This window comes from Spermophilus citellus (assembly GCF_964194105.1).
Source record: "Spermophilus citellus genome assembly, chromosome: 10".
Lineage (NCBI taxonomy): Eukaryota > Metazoa > Chordata > Mammalia > Rodentia > Sciuridae > Spermophilus > Spermophilus citellus.
The window spans coordinates 103,483,319-103,499,203 of NC_138197.1; the positions used below are offsets into that span (position 1 = coordinate 103,483,319).

General features: G+C 36.8%; 2 pseudogenes across 2 annotated transcripts; both read left to right on the plus strand.

The window, feature by feature from the left end:
* The first annotated feature begins 9,244 nt into the window (after window positions 1–9,244).
* Window positions 9,245–10,985, plus strand: LOC308658738 (RNA-binding protein EWS-like; annotated as a pseudogene). Its single transcript has one exon. The product of its transcript is annotated as an RNA-binding protein EWS-like (transcript).
* Window positions 10,986–13,434: 2,449 nt separating this feature from the next.
* On the plus strand, window positions 13,435–13,919 carry LOC308658777 (large ribosomal subunit protein uL23-like; annotated as a pseudogene). Its single transcript has one exon. The product of its transcript is annotated as a large ribosomal subunit protein uL23-like (transcript).
* The last annotated feature ends 1,966 nt before the right edge of the window (window positions 13,920–15,885 follow it).

Genomic DNA, 15,885 nt, shown 5'->3' on the forward strand with positions numbered 1-15,885 from the left:
CACACAGAAATTGGAATTATCTGTTTAAAACAGCTCTTCTGCTGAAAATCCTTTAATTGTCATCCAGGCTGGATGAGTCAAAGTCAGTTTCTGTAAGATGTAGAGTCCCTAGGTGACTTCTTTGACTTTGTCCCTTGTGACTCTCCGACTAGTTCACTCTCCTTATCCTACAGATATTTTTGCACCTATCAGGTAGGTTCCCACTACTGAACCTGTGGGTCTGTTCTTCTCCTACAGGTGAACAGTTCATCCTCTCTCCTTCAGGTCTTCCCCCAGTGGCCACCTTCTCAGTGTTACCTTCTCTAGAAACTCAGACAAAGATTCACATCCCTCTCATCTCAAGCCACTCACACTACCTATTTCCTGATTCAGTTTTCACTTTAAAGACTTTCCACCAGTGAATATACATTTTGCATTTTTAATCATTAAAAATATCTTTCTCTTCATCCTAGAAAGTAAGCTCCATTACAGCAAGGATTTATAAGTTTACATCACAGATTTATATCAGTATAGAATAATAGGTGCCCCATGAATCTTTGCTGAATGGATAAATCATACAGTAAAAGAGAAAAAAAAGAAGTCATCATGGAAGTATAAGTAAGTTCCAGCTTAAATAGCTGGTCTACTCTTTATGCAGAGATAAGAAACGTTTCAGGCAAGGTAAAAACATGAACTGAGGCTTAGAGAGTTGGCATACATCATCTAGCAAATAAAGGTAAAATTAACAAAATAAAGGAACAGAGTATAGACTATTTGTAAGTTCCAAAGTTTATATTTATTTACAAAAAATACCAATAATTAAATCATTATGTTAATATAAATAGTGCATTTTATAAGACATTACTATATTTTCCACAATAAAAAGCATATTTATTGAAAAGAGTGGAATTGCTTTAAAATTTTCATATCTTTTATAGGCTAACTTAATAGAATATGACTATGATTCTGCATTTAATTGATTAGAAGACATGGCTTTCATACATGCACAAAATATGTTCTCACACAGAAATGTGCTTAGAAAACAAGATTATTTTAATAACATTTTTAGATAATTGTGGTTATTCTTTTTTTAAAATGAAATATCAAGATTTGATTATTTGTAATTTTTTGATGTCAGTTTTAGTATCAAATCTTAAAATATCAATGAACTTTTATACTCTTTCATATTAAAACTCAATGCTGTGTCTTGTACTATGAATGGATCTTTTACTTGTATATTGACTGTTTGGAAAATAGGAATTTTGCTGATCTTCCAAATGAAAATACATGATATTACACAACATTAAAAATCACATTCTTTAATGACTCCACTCATGTCATTGGACAAGTCTTCAAGTATTTGGAAGCTATCTTGCTGGATGTGAGAAGACTCATTTTTCCTGAAAGATTAGGTTTTATCATTGATAAACATTCTCAGTTGTTTGCTTCAAAGTAAAATGCTCACTTGATTCATTTATAAGAAAATGTCTTTCAAATATCTAATTTGTGGGCCATAGTTGATCAATCACTTATTCTTTCAAGTAAAAATGCTATTTCCTAGGATGGAAAAACCCCTCATTCATCTCTCAACCCAATCACATATGGGCATTTTGTTCACACAACCATATTACTCAGAAATGTGCTAATACTTCCAATTTTATCATGCAGAATATTGAAAAACTATATTCTCAAGGGTAAAGACTGCACAGGATTAATAATGGTTAAGTTTCAATTAAAGATATTTTTTAAATGAAACTGGCTACTCTGAGTACTGGGCAGTGACCACTAAAAGGCTACCAGTATATTTTTGTGCCACTGCCTCTATTCATATCAAGGTACCAGCCTACTATTGTTTTTGTACTGTCAGCTGAAATTTCAATACAATGATAAAGGCAGCTTCATTGTATTAGAAAAATAGCTTTGACACAGTGGATCCTCTGGGAGGGTCTCTGAAACCCCCATGATTCTCTAAACTACACTTTGAGAACTTCTGTCCTATGTGATGTGAAAATTCAGAATAAATATAAGGCAATATAAATAGAAGAAGCTTGCACTTACAATAACTAAGCTGATGCAGGCCCAAGCTGAACAACAATATATTCAAATGAAAACGTAATTTTTTTCAGTTACAATTCCATTACCTAAATACTTTAACTAAAAACTTTAGAGAATAGAGAGGAACAGAATGTTGGAACTTCAAAACTTCTCAGTTCATGGAATATTTTACTTTAGAGGCAAATTTTTATAAGTTTATATGACTTATCATTTAGTTACCAATAGAGCTAAAATGGAAATCTTCCCACTATGCTATGCTATTTTGGAAATAATTCTAGCCGGATCAATTCTTAAAGGTGGTCTCAGATATCGTCTCCACAAACAGAATCATTCATCTTTCCAAATGCTTCTTGGAGATCTCTGTGAGAGATCTTGTTTCAATGAACATTGTACCACAAACTCCTTAAAAATTGATGTAATGTTATCAAAAAAATTGTACATCATGATCAAGTAGGATTCATCCCTGGGATGCAAGGCTGGTTCAATATACGGAAATCAATAAATGTTATTCATCAATAGACTTAAAAATAAGAACCATATGATCATCTTGATAGATGCAGAAAAAGCATTCGACAAAGAACAGCATCCCTATATGTTCAAAACTCTAGAAAAATTAGTGATAACAGGATCATACCTCAACATTGTAAAAGCAATCTAACCTAAGCCACAGGCTAGCATCATTCTGAATGGAGAAAAATTGAAGGTATTCCCTCTAAAATCTGGAACAAGACAGGGATGCCCTCTCTCACCACTTCTGTTCAACATAGTCCTCGAAACACTGGCCAGAGCAATTAGACAGACGAAAGAAATTAAAGGCATAAAAATAGGAAAAGAAGAACTTAAATTATCACTATTTGCAGATGACATGATTCTATACCTAGCAGACCCAAAAGGGTCTACAAAGAAACTATTAGAGCTAATAAATGAATTCAGCAAAGTGGCAGGATATAAAATCAACACGCCTAAATCAAAGGCATTCCTGTATATCAGCGACAAATCCTCTGAAATGGAAATGAGGACAACTACTCCATTCACAATATCCTCAAAAAAAAATAAAATACTTGGGAATCAACCTAACAAAAGAGGTGAAAGACTTATACAATGAAAACTACAGAACCCTAAAGAGAGATATAGAAGAAGACCTTAGAAGATGGAAAAATATACCCTGTTCATGGATAGGCAGAACTAATATCATCAAAATGGCAATATTACCAAAAGTTCTCTATAAGTTCAATGCAATGCCAATCAAAATCCCAACGGCATTTCTTGTAGAAATAGATAAAGCAATCATGAAATTCATATGGAAAAATAAAAGACCCAGAATAGCAAAAACAATGCTAAGCAGGAAGTGTGAATCAGGCGGTATAGTGATACCAGACTTCAAACTATACTACAGAGCAATAGTAACAAAAACAGCATGGTACTGGTACCAAAACAGGCGGGTGGACCAATGGTCCAGAATAGAGGACACAGAAACCAATCCACAAAACTACAACTATCTTATATTTGATAAAGGGGCTAAAAGCATGCAATGGAGGAAGGATAGCATCTTCAACAAATGGTGCTGGGAAAACTGGAAATCCATTTGCATCAAAATGAAACTGAATCCCTTTCTCTCGCCATGCACAAAAGTTAACTCAAAATGGATCAAGGAGCTTGATATCAAATCAGAGACACGGCGTCTGATAGAAGAAAAAGTTGGCTATGATCTACATACTGTGGGGGTGGGCTCCAAATTCCTCAATAGGACACCCATAGTGCAAGAGTTAATAACTAGAATCAACAAATGGGACTTACTCAAACTAAAAAGTTTTTTCTCAGCAAAAGAAACAATAAGAGAGGTAAATAGGGAGCCTACATCCTGGGAACAAATCTTTACTCCTCACACTTCAGATAGAGCCCTAATATCCAGAATATACAAAGAACTCAAAAAATTAGATAATAAGATAACAAATAACCCAATCAACAAATGGGCCAAGGACCTGAACAGACACTTCTCAGAGGAGGACATACAATCAATCAATAAGTACATGAAAAAATGCTCACCATCGCTAGCAGGCAGAGAAATGCAAATCAAAACCACCCTAAGATACCATCTCACTCCAGTAAGATTGGCAGCCATTACGAAGTCAAACAACAACAAGTGCTGGCGAGGATGTGGGGAAAAGGGTACACTTGTTCATTGTTGGTGGGACTGCAAATTGGTGCAGCCAATTTGGAAAGCAGTATGGAGATTTCTTGGAAAGCTGGGAATGGAACCACCATTTGACCCAGTTATTCCCCTTCTCGGTCTATTCCCTAAAGACATAATAAGAGCATGCTACAGGGACACTGCTACATTGATGTTCATAGCAGCACAATTCACGATAGCAAGATTGTGGAACCAACCTAGATGCCCTTCAATAGATGAATGGATAAAAAAAATGTGGCATTTATACACAATGGAGTATTACTCTGCATTAAAAAATGACAAAATCATAGAATTTGGAGGGAAATGGATGGCATTAGAGCAGATTATGCTAAGTGAAGCTAGCCAATCCCTAAAAAACAAATGCCAAATGTCTTCTTTGATATAAGGGGAATAACTAAGGACAGAGTAGGGATGAAGAGCATGAGAAGAAGATTAACATTAAACAGGGATGAGAGGTGCGAGGGAAAGGGGGAGAGAAGGGAAATTGCATGGAAATGGAAGGTGATCCTCAGGGTTATAAAAAATTACATACAAGAGGAAGGGAGGGGTAAGGGAAGAATAATACAAGTGGAAGAAAAGATTTACAGTAGAGGGGGTAGAGAGGGTAGAGGGGAGGGGAGGAGAGGGGAGGGGGGATAGTAGAGGATAGGAAAGGCAGCAGAATACAACAGATACTAGAATGGCAATGTGTAAATCAATGGAAGTGTAAATGATGTGATTCAGCAATCTGTATACGGGGTAAAAATGGGAGTTCATAACCCACTTGACTCAAACTGTGAAATATGATATATCAAGAACTATGTAATGTTTTGAACGACCAACAATAAAAAAAGAAAAAAAATGATGTAATGTACAAGAAAATTTACTTCCATATCCTTACACCACATCCTTTCTCTCCATGACACACACCTAGCATTTATAACAGTGGCTGGCATATGGATTTGGGAACTAAGATTTGAGAAACTTTTCTCTTTTTATCTGTCATATATCTCAGTTTGATACCTTCTACTTTAGGGACATTGCTTTAGAAACTTAAAGTATGTGATTATTTGACTTGCTCTCTGTCTTGGTTTAATAAATAAGCAGAATTTATGGTTCTTCTTTCCATGTGTTACCTAATTATCATGACAAACCTATGATATATCTATTATATACATATATATTCTAAATTCTATAATAAATAAATATATAAGGTGATCCTTACTATCCAATACTGATTTGTGGTAGAGTTCAGATTTTAGTCCATCCACAGAGTCATATTGAAATAGTATAGTAATGTTTAAATTGAATAAGTAAATGTTACCTTGAAAGTTCTTTAAAAATTGTATGAATACATATCATTTTGTAAGTCCTTGAAGACATATTTATTTATTTTCTTTATTGAATTCGATTGAAGTAAATTTTCTTGTACATTACATCAATTTTGTTGTTAAATTTAAAATACAACAACGTTTTGCCAAGGGGGAAATCACTTCATATGGATATTCATATTGATATACATGCTCTGAATATATCTACATTCCAGTAATATTTATGTTTCTTCTTTAAAAAACAGCAAGGAGGCTCCATCCTCTAAAGTTAGCACTATATTAATAAGAGTTCATAACCAAATGCTGTGTTGCTATAAATGGAAAGCAAATTGTATTTTGCTTTGAAATTTACCAGAATATTTTTTTCCTGAATTAAAAAAAAAATAGTTTCCTGTGGGGTTCACAGTAATATAAATAGACTTTAAATTTTTTTGACTATTTCACAAGATGGTGTTCACACAAAACTAAATTAATTGCTTATCTGTCATATATCTCAGTTTGATAACTTGTACTTTAGGGACATTGCTTTAGAAACTAAAAGTATGTGATTATTTGACTTGCTTACTGTCTAGTTACTAGCACTCACATTTTGTAGCCTCAGAAAAGCTTTTTTTGAGATGTAATATCACATACTTTTATAATTTTGCTTATAAACATAATCTGTCACTATGCATACAATTTTGCTATTTATCATCTTTTTCTAACAACACTGTTTGGATGGAATGGGGTTTTATATTACCTCTCTGCCCTGAAGCATTTTATAGGAGGATCAAAGCAGCCAAACTTCTCTTTTTTCTCTAGCCGTTTCTTTTCCCCAAAGCTGTACCTAATAATAAATACTTGTATTGGACCAGGTCATATCTGTCAGGAATACTAAGCTTACTGATAGATGACTAGAAAGATTAATGAGTAAAAAAAGTTCACGGGACTCAAATGCCAAGGGGATAAATCTTACATGTCGATCCTACTCAATGTAGGACATGAGCTTTCAAGTTGGACACACCTTGGTTCAAATTCTTGTTCTGCAGTTATAATTATGTAGACTTCTTAGCAAGTTAATAAATCTCTCTGAGAATTATTTTATTACTAATTTCTGTTATGCTGTTCTGCTTGGAATGTGGCTAAGTGGTTGAGTGCCCTGAGTTCAATCCCTGGTACCAAAGAGAGAGAGAGAGAGAGAGAGAGAGAGAGAGAGAGAGAGAGAGATCCTGAAATACACATAATCATTCTTATCATTCTTATTTTATGGGTAAAAAAGAGATAATTTCAGAAAGGCATAATGTTATAATGTAAAAGTCATGACCTTTGGCATCAAACAAATCTATAAATAATTTCCTTGTTCTTGGATTAAATAGCTGTGTGACTATTTAGTCACATTGTTTACAATGAACAATAGCAAAATAGGGTTAATAACTATCAAAATAACTTTGTAAATATTGAATTTAATATATGAGTATATAAATATTACATATAATTTTATTGATTATGATTATATGATATGTACTCAATGTACAATCAGATATATATGATGTATTATCACACCATATTTCTAATCTCATATCTACATATTTTCTCTTATATGATAGGCATAAAAATATATGAACACTCAAAATTAACTACATTTGTCTCACTTGCTAGGTCGAGGTAAGCATAAAAACTGGTCTATAGCTTGACTGTAGGTTTACTACACAGATTTGCTGGCAATGAAGCTAGTAGAGCCAAAGTTAATGGAGACAAGATCTGAAGCAAATGTTCATTCACTGTGATACAAACCACAATTAGGTAATTAAAATTATCTGTAATATGTAGATAACAGCATATTTTTGCTTTTAGTTCTTTTTAGTTTACATTGTTGTTTTGTTTTCTTGTTGTTGTTTGTATTTGGTTCTGATTTTGGTGGCAGACTTAATTAGTGGGCAAAAAATGTCCTTCAAATGCTTTTAAATGGTCTGTGAAATACAGAAGCAATCAGAAATGAGTTCACCTGAATGGGATTTTGTCAGAGGTGATCATAAACCTTTAAATGGAAGACTTTTGTGTTTACCATTGTAGATAACTGATAAAAATTTTGCATATAAAAATCAATAATCTAGTCCCTAGTCTATATTATTAGAAGCATAAGAGAAAGAGACCATTTTTATATTGATTATAAAATATAACCATTTTTTTCAAACAAAAACATAAAAATATAATAAACTTGCCCCTTAACATTAAATCTCTCTGATATTAAAAGGTTATTGTTCATTTTGAACAATGTGACTAAATAGTCACACACTATTTAATCCTGGAACAAGGAGGTTTTTTATAGATTTGATTGGTACCAAAGGTCATGACTTTTGCATTATTACATTATACCTTTCTGAAATTCTTGCTTTTTTTTTACCCATAAAATAAGAATGATTATGTGTATTTGTGTATTTCATAATCTCTCTCTCTCTCTCTCTCTCTCTCTCTCTCTCTCTCTCTCTCTCTCTCTCTTTGTACCAGGGATTGAACCCAGGGCAGTCAATCACTGAGCCATATTCCAAGCCCTTTCATTTTTTATTTTGAGCCAGGGACTGGATTTACAGGCTGACTGAATTTGTGATCCTCCTCTGTTAGCCTCTGAGCTACTGGATTACAGGCATGCTCCACCTCAACCAGCTTGTTCAGGATTTCTTAACCTCAGAACTACTGTTACAGTTCTTTAGTGTGAGTGGCTGTCCTGTGTATTGTGGATGTTTGGCTTCAACATCTGACCTCTACCCTCCAGATTTCAGTAACCATCTCACCTCTCCCTCCTTAATAACTTCAAATGATGCTGGGATTGAGAGAGCAAAACTTCCCCTAGTTAAGAGCCACTATTTTGGTGCAAATATTTAGCATAACATAGTACCTGAGATATCTATAGTAGGATTAGTACATATTGTTACATTTGCATTATATAGTTAACACTTATACAAATGTTAATAAAATTTGTAATATTTATATTACTTAATACAAATCTTTAACATTTTAAATAGTACATAACTTTTGTCTTCAGAAATAATTTTTAACTTCTTTTTTCTTTTAATAAAGTAACTTTTTTCTTAATTACTGTCACTTTTGTGAAATTAATCATTATAATAAATCTAATTCTCAAAGCAAAAACTGTAGCATCTGGCATAGTAATTAGTAAGTAAATAGTGATTTGTCACATTTGCATCAAGTATATTAAGAGAAATAACTGTATTGCATTTATTTGTAGGCTTTAGGGATTCTGAGATAATTGATTACATTATTTTAAATTTAAACTATATAACAGATGGATACTGTGATGAGCTGTCTACATCATCATTTAGATCAAAATTATTGATCTCCCTAGTGGTCAAGAATGTTCTGTTTCATGGCCCCCATGTGAGATCTTCTTTGGGAACTACTCTCAGTTAATGGAAGTTCCTTACCCAATTGGATGCTCCTTCCCTGGAGATAATGTATATTTGATACCTTCATTACCAAATATACATTAATTAGGCTGGAATGCAAAGGCATGACACCCTGTCCTCAATTCAGGACAACTCTGAAGGGTCACTGCAGCTTCAGAACTCTTCATGGGATCAACCGATTCCTCTGAGGCAACTTCATCATGGTTTAGCTCCTTCTGCCCAATCCTGCTTCCCTCATTCTTTTATAATATCTAAATGAGAAAACTTCTCTAGAAAAAGAAAAAAAAGCAACTCTTCCAAGACGGACATTGAGAGAACCAGGAGGAAGGAGAGAAAATGGTGTCCACGGATTACAGTACCTACAGCCAAGCTGCAGCCCAGCAGGGCTATAGTGCTTACACTGCCCAGCCAACTCAAGGATATGCACAGACCACCGAGGAATATGGGCAACAAAGCTATGGAACTTATGGACAGCCTACTGATGTCAGCTATACCCAGGCTCAGACCACTGCCACCTATGGGCAGAACACATATGCAACTTCTTATAGACAGCCTCCCACTGGTTATACTACCCCAACTGCCCCTCAAGCATACAGCCAGCCTGTCCAGGGGTACAGCACTGGTGCTTGTGACACCACCACCACAACTGTCACCACCACCCAGGCCCCCTATGCATCCCAGTCTGCATATGGGACTCAGCCTGCTTACCCTGGCTATGGGCAACAGCCAGCAGCCACTGCACCTGCAAGACCGCAGAATGGTAACAAGCCCGCTGAGACTAGTCAACCTCAGTCTAGCACAGGGGGTTATAATCAGCCCAGCCTAGGATATGGACAGAGTAACTACAGTTATCCCCAGGTTCCTAGGAGTACCCCCATGCAGCCAGTTACCATGCCTCCATTCTATCCTCCTACCAGCTATTCCTCTACCTGACTAGTTATGATAAGAGCAGTTACTCTCAACAGAACACCTATGGGCAACCGAGCAGCTATGGACAGCAGAATAGCTATGGCCAACAAAGCAGCTATGGGCAGCAGCCTCCCACTAGTTACCCACCCCCCAGACTGGATCCTACAGCCAGGCTCCAAGTCAATATTGCCAACAGAGCAGCAGCTATGGTCAGCAGAGTTCATTCCGACAGGACCACCCCAGTTGCATGGGTGTTTATGGGCAGGAGTCTGGAGGATTTTCCGGACCAGGAGAGAATCCCCTGAGACAGAGGAGATTTTCCTCCATGAGTGGCCCTGATACTGGGGCAGGAGAAGAGGGGGATTTGATCGTGGAGGCATGAGCAGAGGTGGGTAGGAAGGAGGACACGGTGGAATGGGCGGCGCTGGAGAGCGAGGTGGCTTCATTAAGCCTGGTGGACCCATGGATGAAAGACCAGACCTTGATCTAGGCCCTCCAGTAGATCCCGATGAAGACTCTGACAACAGTGCAGTTTATGTGCAAGGATTAAATGACAATGTGACTCTTGATGATCTGGCAGATTTCTTTAAGCAGTGTGGGGTTGTTAAGATGAATAAGAGAACTGGGCAACCCATGATCCACATCTACCTGGACAAGGAAACAGGAAAGCCCAAAGGCGATGCCACAGTGTCCTATGAAGACCCGCCAACTGCCAAGGCTGCTGTGGAGTGGTTTGAAGGAAAAGATTTTCAAGGAAGCAAACTAAAAGTCACTCTTGCTGGAAAGAAGCCTCCAATGAACAGCATGCGGGGTGGCAGGCCAACCTGTGAGGGCAGAGGGATGCCACCACCACTCCGTGGAGGTCCAGGTGGCTCAGGAGGTCCTGGGGGACCCATGGGTCACATGGGAGGCCGTGGAGGAGACAGAGGAGGTTTTCCCCCAAGAGAGCCACGGGGTTCCCGAGGGAATCCCTCTGAAGGAGGAAACGTCCAGCACCGAGCTGGGGACTGGCAATGTCCCAATCCAGGTTGTGGAAACCAGAACTTCGCCTGGAGAACAGAATGCAACCAGGTAAGGCCCCGAAGCCTGAGGGCTTTCTCCCACCACCCTTCCCACCCCTGAGTGGTGACCGTGGAAGAGGTGGCCCTGGTGGCATGCGGGAGGAAGAGGTGGCCTCATGGACCCCGGCAGTCCTGGAGGAATGTTCAGAGGTGGCCGTGGTGGAGACAGGGGTGGCTTCCGTGGTGGCCGTGGCATGGACAGAGGTGGCTTTGGTGGAGGAAAACGAGGTGGTCCAGGAGGTCCCCTGGACTTTTGATGGAGCAGATGGGAGGAAGAAGAGGTGGACGCGGAGGACCTGGAAGAATGGATAAAGGCGAGCACCCTCAGGAACGCAGACATCTGCCTACTAGACACAGACCCCACAGAGCTGCATTGACTACCAGATTTATTTTTTAAACCAGAAAATGTTTTAAATTTATAATTCCATATTTATAATGTTGGGCACAACATTATGATTATTCCTTGTCTGTACTTTAGTATTTTTCACCATTTGTGAAGAAACATTAAAACAAGTTAAATTGTAGTGTGCTGAATTTTTTTTTCCTTCTTTTAAAAATGGATGTTTAACTAAGATTTAACAATGGGAACCCCTGTGAGCATGCTCAGTATCAATGTGGAGAACCAAGAGGGCCTCTAATTGTAATAATGTTCATGGTTGTGATTTTTTTTTTAAATAAAATTCCAAATGTTTATTAAAAAAAACACAAAACAAACAAACAAAAAAAACTCTTCCACACAAGTATTCATGTCAGAATTTGATTCCTAGGAACCAAACGTGAGGCAATTTGTACCAGAAATACTCTTAAAAAGCAGGCTCAACAATGGCATTTTGGAGATACGAGAACCCTATCACTGATCGGAGCTGGTATGTGGACAGCTCCCAGCACACTTTATTGGTGAAACTGCTAAAATGTCAACTTGTAACAAAGTAGGTTGAGATGTGAATGGAAGGTATTGGCCTTGGCAATCTCACACAGCTCTTAGAAAAAGTGAAGTCAATGGCCCACTTTAAATGAAGAGTACTTACCAGAACTACAAAGTAAGGTAGTTGAAGAATGAAAAAGTTTATAGAAGTGAAGATGATAGCAGGCCAGAAAAATACAGGAGTCGGGCTGGGGATGTGGCTCAAGCGGTAGCGCGCTGGCCTGGCATGCGTGCAGCCCGGGTTCGATCCTCAGCACCACATACCAACAAAGATGTTGTGTCTGCCGAGAACTAAAAAATAAATATTAAAAATTCTCTCTCTCTCTCTCTCTCTCTCTCTCTCTCTCTCTCTCTCTCTCTCTCCCTCTCCCTCTCCTCTCCCACTCTCTCTTTAAAAAAAAAAAAATACAGGAGTCACCTTTGTTGTGTGGAAGAACTTGGAGAAGATTCCTTCATCTCAGCATTAAGGAAAGAGCAGGCAAGAGATCCCTGATATCATTAGGAGCCTCTCCTTCTGAGGTCAATGCTGATGGTAGGACTAGGCTCCCAGACAGCAATGAAGATGTTAAGAGAACAAAATAATAGAAATTTTATAAATGGGTGAATATTTTTTAAAGTAAAATAAAATTATAGAAATCTGGTTGGAAACTTCTCAGAAGAAGAGTGGATGCAGTTTAACCAGTGGAATAAAGGGGCCTGACCCACAGAGACTTTATAGACAAATAATACAGCATCGCATACTTAGATGCAATAAATTCAATAAGAAATCAAAATGGTTAAAAATATATCAAGGATGAAAGCTCTAAGGCAGAGGGTAAACCATTCTAGTAAAAAGGTCATTACACAAACCCTTGCCAAGTTTCTGGACTTGATCCAGGGTTCAGATCTAAAACCCACAAATCAAAGGAAATCCATGTTGTGCCAAGTCTTTGTTAAAACTCACAATGACTATTTATCCTAAACCAGTTTTTAGATCCGCTGAGATTTTCTATATAGGCAATCAGAGATGTTTTCATTTCTTCCCACTCACTATTTACTAATTTTTTCTTATTTTACTGTATTGATGAGAGCAGTAGAGGTAGCAAAAGCAGACAGTCTGCTCTATTCCTGCTCTCAGGGGAAGGTTTTCAGTCTTTCACCCTCAGCTAAGATGTTGGCTGCATGTATTTGTGCAGATGTTATTTTTCAAGCTTAGGGATTTTTTTTCTATTTTTAGGTTTTTCCCAAGGGCTTCTATCATGAATAAATGTTAAATTAGAGATCCAAGTACAAAAAATGATCAATACTTTGCACATAAAAGAAAAATAAATCAAACTAGATGGTACAGATGATAGGCTTAAATTTAAACCTAATATTACACTACTTCAAGAGGAAAACAGTAAAAATATTTGTGACCCTGGGTTAGGCAAATATTTCAAAGATAAAACAATTAGAAGCAGGATACATAAAAATAAAATATCATGAATCTTCATCAAAGTTAAGAATTTCTATTCTTAGACACCACTTAAGAGGAGAAAAATATAAGCCATTATCTAGAAAAAATATTTCAAATCGTATCTGCTAAAGTATTTGTATTAAAAAATATTAAGAACACTCAGACCTTCTCACCAAGATGGCGCCGAAAGCTAAGAAGGGAGCTCCTGCCCCTCCCTAAGCTGAAGCCAAAGCAAAAGCTTTGAAGGCAAAGAAGGCAGTGTTGAAGAATGTCAACAGTCATAAAAAGAAGATGATCCACACATCACTTACCTTCCGGTGACTCAAGACATTGCGGCTCTGGAGGCAGCCCAAATATCCTCAGAAGAGCGCCCTCAGAAGAAACAAACTTGACCACTATGCCATCATCAAATTCCCTCTGACCACCGAGTCAGCCATGAAGAAGATTGAAGACAACAACACACTTGTGTTTATTGTGGATGGCAAGGCCAACAAACACCAGATCAAACAAGCTGTAAAGAAGCTCTATGGCATTGATATGGCCAAGGTTAACACCCTGATCAGGCCTGATGGAGAGAAAAAGGCATATATGTTCGACTAGCTCCTGATTATGATGTTTTGGATGTTGCCAACAAAATTGGGATCATCTAAACAGAGTCCAGCTGTCTAATTCTAAATATACTTTTTTTTTCCAACATAAAAAAGAACACTCAGAACACATTAAATCTAAAATAACTCAGTAATAAAATGCACAAAAGATTTGAATACAAATTTACTAAATGAGATATATGAATGAGACAAGAGCATATGAGAAGATGCTTGACATTATAAGTCATTAGGTAAATACAAATTTAAACTATGAAAGGGTTGGAGGTGTAACTCAGTGGTAAAGGGCTTGCCCAGTTCGATTCCAAGGCTCACAAAACAAAACCCAAAAAGATCAAATAGAAGAAACACAAAACATGAAATACACTGTATAAGTATTAGAATAGTTAAGGTTAAGAATATTGACAGTACTATGGTTTGGGGTTGTGGCTCAGAGGTAGAGTGCTCACCTAGCATGTGCAAGGCCCTGAGTTAGATCCTCAGCACCACATAAAAATAAATAAAGGTATTGTGTCCAACTACAATTAAAATAAATAAATTAATTAAGATTTTTAAAAAATAATATTGACAATACTAAATATACTGAATATATATATATAATATATATATATTATATAAATATACTGAATAAAGTATAACATTTTCATATATTGTGGGCATGAATATAAAATACCACAGCCACTTTAATGAAACAACTTGGTATTTTTTTTATAATTACCAAAAAATTACCATATGACTCAGTAATCTAGATCACAGGTATTTACCCAAGTGAAAAGCCAATCTATATTCACTCAAAGTCTTTAAAAGCAAGTGTTTTGAATCATTTTATTTGTAATTGCCAAGAAGCAATCCAAATATCCCTCACCAGAAAATAGACAAATTGACACATAGTCAAAGTGTAATAGTACCCAGAGATGAAAGGAAATAGAGTACTCCAAAAAATTTGGGTAAGACCTAAGTGCATTAAGCTAAGTGAAATATATCAGTCTCTAATAACAACAAGTTGCACGATTGCATTTATATGACATTCTGCAAAATGCAAAGCTGTATGGAGAAAACACTAAGTTCAGAATTAGGGAAGGTGAGGGTTGGGACTATCAAGGTCTTGGAAGAATTTGGGACATGATGGAACCGTTCTTTATTGGGTAGAAATCTGCCACAACAGGTCAGATAGAATAAAATACATTGCATCTAAATCATAACTTAGTTTAAAAATTTAAACTGCATCTCTGAAACCAAAAGTAACAATTGATTGAAAGATTCTTAAATCATTGGGAGTAAATCATCTATATAGATTAAAATATTGTGACATTCGTTCAAGAATCTGCCATTTGCAAGAAAAACATTTTTTGAAGATTGCATTATTTTAGTAGGGCTACAGGAATAAAACAGACTGAGTGGCTTAAATAACAGAAAATTATATTTTCTCAAAGTCTGGAGTGGAGAGATCCTAGGTCCAGACGTCAGCGTGTTGCTTCTCTGAGGTAGGTCTACCTGGCTTACACATAACCACCTTTTCTGTGTTTGTGCACATTGTCTTCCCTCTGCACATTTATGTGTCCAAGTTTCCTCTTTACATAAGGACTTTTGTCTTTTACCCCCACCCCAATGACCTTTCTTTAACACCGTTACTTTTTTAAAGATCCTATTTCCAAATGTAGTCAAATTCTGAAGTACTGGGGATGAGGATTTCAACATGCAAAATAATATCAAATAATGATTAAAACTCATGTGGGTTAAATTTTACTTTATTAATTCCTGATATCCAAATATACTAATTTAAATACCAATTCGACTACTGTTCTTCACATGATGATGGTTTCATATTCAAGTGTCTTCTAAGTCCCTCCCTCCCCCTGGATATGAAGGTAAATTACAGTGCAACAAATATTTGCAATGTTATTATTGGGACTCCAATCTATCCCATCATCAAAACTTCCCTCTTCCCAGCAGTATCGAGGCTGAGGCAGGAGGATCATGAGTTCATAGCCAGCCTCCACAACTTAGCAAG